Source organism: Gossypium hirsutum, chromosome A12 (assembly GCF_007990345.1).
Source record: "Gossypium hirsutum isolate 1008001.06 chromosome A12, Gossypium_hirsutum_v2.1, whole genome shotgun sequence".
Lineage (NCBI taxonomy): Eukaryota > Viridiplantae > Streptophyta > Magnoliopsida > Malvales > Malvaceae > Gossypium > Gossypium hirsutum.
The window spans coordinates 27,188,841-27,194,087 of NC_053435.1; the positions used below are offsets into that span (position 1 = coordinate 27,188,841).

Genomic DNA, 5,247 nt, shown 5'->3' on the forward strand with positions numbered 1-5,247 from the left:
TAGACAACAACTCTTCAAGGTTTGGCGTCTTCTCTTGTTGGTAGGGTGGTTGTTGGTAGCCTGGAGGTGGTCTCTAAATTCCTTGACCTCCCCATGAGAAATTTGGGTGGTTCCTCCACCCTGCATTATAAATGTTACTATATGGATTGTTTTGGGATTGAGGATTATTACCCATGTAATTTAACTGCCTGTTATCCATGTTGTGGCCATAAGGTTGGTATTCTGAATTGCTTGATCCACCTCCAGTTGCTTCGCACTGCATTACTGGGTGAACCTGTGAAGAACTAAGAAAACCATCAATTTTCTTATATAAGAGTTCTACCTATTTAGAGAGCATGGTGACCGAATCGACGTTATAAACACCGGCTGTTTTCGTTGGTTTTTTCCTCATGACTTGCCACTAATAGTTATTTAGTGACATCTCCTCTATAAACTCATAAGCATCTTCAGGTGTCTTATTATTGATGGTTCTGCCAGCAGCTGCATCAACCATTTGCCTAGTCGAAGGATTCAGGCCATTATGGAACGTTTGAACCTGTAGCCAAAGCGGTAACCCATGGTGAAGGCACCTTCTCAGTAAGTCCTTGTATCTCTCCCATGCATCGTAAAGAGTTTCTAAGTCCATCTGTACAAACAAAGAGATATCATTACGTAATTTGGTCGTTTTAGCCGGCGGGAAATATTTTAACAGAAATTTTTTGGTCATTTGTTCCCAAGTAGCGATTGACCCTCGTGGTAATGAGTTCAACCACTGTTTAGCTTTGTTCCTCAATGAAAAAGGAAACAACCAAAAACATATGGCATCATCAGAAACGCCATTGATTTTAAATGTATCGAATAGTTCCAAAAAGTTTGCTAAGTGAGCGTTGGGATCTTCATCCTGCAAACCATCAAACTGAGCAAACTATTGTATCATTTGAACTGTGTTAGGTTTCAGTTCAAAAGTATTTGCAGCTACAGCAGGTTTAACTATGCTTGATTTAGTTCCTGTTAAAGAAGGTTTAGCATAATCATACATAGTACGTGGAGCAGGATTTTGATTAACCGCAATTGTAAGAGGTAGCTGATTGTCTTGGTTTTCAGCCATCTCTTCGGTTAGGGGTTGAATATCATCCTCCTGCTCGTTCTTTGTGTATCTTAAGCTTCACCTTATTTCTCTTTGGTTTCTGCGAACTATGCGATCGATTTCTTCGTCAAAAAGTAGTGGTCCTGACGGGTTTCTTCTAGTCATAAACTATAAAAACCTGCCAAGAGAAAGAAAAAGTAAATTAATAAATAATAATAAATTAAATTAAATTAAATTGCAAGAAAAATAAATCGCTAAAGTAATAAAAATTGAGTGTTCCTAATATCTTAGTTCCCCGGCAACGGCACCAAAAACTTGATCGCGTGATTTTATGTGATAAGTTTTATATATTTATAATTAATCGTTCTTGAAACTGACTACTATCGCGATGTAGGCAAGTGTCCCTATCGAATAGTAGTATAGATTTAACAAGACCGGATTGTCGAACCCAAAGGAACTAAAAGTACTAGTAATGACTGTCTTTTTATTATCTAGCCTAAAAATAAGGTGGTTTTGTTTTAACTAACCAATTAACTAATCTAATAATTCACAGAGAATGGAATTGGGGAATTACTTTTGGAAAATGATTGAATTAAGAGAATACCTAAGGAAAAATCCACCTAGACTATACTTGTTATTCTGACTCCGAATCAGACGATTTATTCATTTAACTTGTTCCATAGAGATCCCTAAGTTATGTTATTATCCCTATTCAAGAAAAATAACGTCTAATCCCTAGATTTAATAATTGAGACTTTTCTCTAATTAACACTCTAGGGTTGCATTAACTCGATCTATGGATCCCCCTATTAGGCTTCACCCTAATCCGGTAAAATATTGTCACCCTATCTCTAGGCGCGCAATCAACTCCGCTTAATTATGACAAATGTACTCTTAGACAAGGTCTATTCCTCCTCTAAATAAGAGCTTATCCTGAATCAGTGCCCTGGGATATCAAAACAAGAATTAAGAACATAAAACTAAGAACAAGTTAAATATTTATCATACAATTCAAAAAATAATAACAAGATTCGTCTTAGGTTTCATTCCCCTTAGGTATTTAGGGGATTTAGTTCATAACTAAAATGGAAAACATCTCAGAAGAATAACGAATACAAAACATAAAGAAAACCCAAAACTCCTAAAAGGAAGTTGAGGGGAGATCTTCAGTCTTGATAATGAAACCGGCTTCTGAGATGGATCAATCGACTTTCTTCGAGTAATTCCTTCCTTCCTCTCTATGTGTCCCTTATTTCTTCCTCCTCTATTGTGTATTTATAGGCTTTGGAATGCCTAAGAACGCTCGAAATTAGCCTTTTCCGAATTGGACTCAACTTGGGCTCGGCAGGGACACTCCCGTGTGACATGCCCGTGTGAGTCGTGCTTCGATTCTTCCAAATTGACACGGCCGTGTGGGCTGCCCGTGTGAGGAGGTCCAGGCCGTGTTGAATTCGTACTTTGGCCCATTTTCTCCGTTTTTGGCCCATTTCTCGCTCCTTTCGCTCTCCTATGCTCTCCTAAGTATAAAACATGAAATTAAGGCATTAGGAGCATCGAATTCACCAATTCTAAGGGAAAATCATCCATAAGGCGTGTTAAGCATAGGGTAAAAATATGTATAAATTACGGTTTGTCAGTCTTGCATTCAAAAATTTATCTTTCTCGGGTAACTCAGAACAATCCTGAATAAAATGATCTTGCGAGCCACATTTGAAACAAGCTTTATTATTCATCCAGCAGCCTCCAAGATGCCATCTTCCACACAGTTAACACTCAAGTTTGTTGATTCTAACACTACCAACACTCGATACTGAAGTGGCTTGAGCTGTAGGACTCGTATATTGCTTTCCAAGATCTCTATTAAAATATCCCACTGAAGTTGTTGAACAATTATAGAAATCTCGTGATTTCATTGACGAAGAGTTATAGGGTTTACTCCTTGACCTCTTTCTTGAATCTTTAGCCTCAAAATCAGCTTTTCTCTTTTCTTTTTCAAGTTCCTTGGCTTTGAAAGCTCTGTCGACTAACACAAAAAATTCTTTCAATTCAAGAATCCTGACTAGAAGTCTAATGTCTTCCTTCAACCTGTCTTCGACTCGCTTACACATAATTGCCTCGGTGGATACGCATTCTCGAGCATACTTACTGAGTCTCACAAATTCTCTCTCATACTCGGTCATAGACATTCGACCCTATTTCAACTCCAGAAATTCTTTGAACTTTTGATCGATAAACCGCTGGCTTATGTATTTCTTTCTAAACTCATTTTGAAAGAATTCCCACGTAACTCTTTCTCTCGACACCAATGATATCAAAGTATTCCACCACCGATATAGTGCATTTGACACACTCTGCTGGCGTACAAGATAATTCATCAAATACTCGAATCTTATTCTCAAGCCCAAACTCGACTCTATCGGGATCATCATCAACTGTAGCTCTGAACTCTTTAGCCCCATATTTTCAAATTTTATCCACAGGTGGTTTACTCAAATGTAAAGATTCCAAACCTTAAGGAGCTGCGGGAAACAATTAAGGAATAAGTGGGAGTAGAGGTTGCTGAACAGCTAGATTCATTCGGACAAACTCAGTGAACCACTCGATCATCATTTGGAAGAAGGCTTCTTTTGCCTCTCCTTCTCGACTCCCAGATACAGGTCTCAACTTAGACTGCACTACTCCGTGAATGGAGGCTGGCGCATTACTTTCAACATCGTCAGCCAAAGCTCGACTAGCATCCATAGCTATATAAAAACACGATTTTAAAACTATCAAGAGATATCACACTGTCATAGGTTATATACAGCATGTATAGCTAGACTCACATATGCTATGTTAGCTCGAGAGTCAACTAAACCGTATCTTTGATACCAAGAAATGTAACACCCTAACCCGTTTCCATCGCTAAAATAGGGTTACGGAGCATTATCAAATTTATTTCATAAATAAACATACATACATTTCACATACATTTTCAATTTCCAAATAAAATCATTCATAACCAATCACATTGTCCCTAATACGAGCCTATGAGACCCAAATCATGCATTAGAAGTGATTCAGGACTAAACTGATAACTCAAGAATTTTTTTTAAAACATAGAAAATTTTACAAAATACAAGGGACATACGCCAGTGTGGCACGACCCAATTCTCGCACGGCCAAAGACACGCCCGTGTCATTGGTTGTATGGACATTCAAAATGGGATCACATGGCCGTGTCCTAACCTGTGTCCAACCTCATGTAACTCTTTAACTTGCTCACACAACCAACCACACACCCGTGTCCCCTACGAAATGGCCTCACACGTCCGTGTGTCAAGCTGTGTGGTAGGTCATGCCAAAAATGTTGGGTATACTAATTTATGCCACATGGCCAAGTCACACGCCCGTGTGTTGTGCCATGTGGAACATATTGACTTCATTTCTAATTAAACACTAGGGGACACACGGTCGTGTCGCATAATCGTATGTCACACAAGGCTGAGTCATACGCCTGTGTGGACAAAAATAGGCTATTTACCAAGCCATCTTGCTCACCCAAATTTGCATTCACCTACACAAATCAAATGACTTATAACATGGCATGAATAGGTATTCAAACCAATCTCAACCAAGCCTAATTCATGGTAATTCCATACCATCAACCACAAGACACACAAGTATCAAAGTAAGCCATTCAATTCATACCAATTACACATTCTCAAATCATTTAAAAGGTCACTTTCAACTATGCACTATTTTGACTAAAACCACAAGCATACCAATCTCAAATTTCAACCATTTGATACTTAAACTACCAATTCACAACAAACTTTCACATTTAAATTTTAAATCGCATCACAAAAGGTCACTTACACACATATATACATAATAAAAAATACTAAAACAAGTCAAGTCACATGGTTGTACACATAACTAACCATTCAACATTTACAAGCCAAATCAAATGGATAAATTCATTACTAACATATATACCAAAATGACCATAACTCATATACATGCCATATAACCAAATACATAAGTTCAAAAGTACCAAAGTGATAGCTTGATAGTGTGAGGCAATCTCCGACTACTCTCAAATCTTAGCAAGCTTTGATGACACTATAAAACATGAAAAAGTAAACAGAGTAAGCTATAAAGCTTACTAAGTTCGTATAGTAATAAATTCAACTTACCAT

General features: G+C 37.9%; 1 non-coding gene across 1 annotated transcript; it reads left to right on the top strand.

The window, feature by feature from the left end:
- Positions 1 to 551: 551 nt before the first annotated feature.
- Positions 552 to 658, top strand: LOC121211918 (small nucleolar RNA R71). The gene has a single exon (XR_005907134.1). It is a non-coding gene; the product is annotated as a small nucleolar RNA R71 (small nucleolar RNA).
- Positions 659 to 5,247: the final 4,589 nt, after the last annotated feature.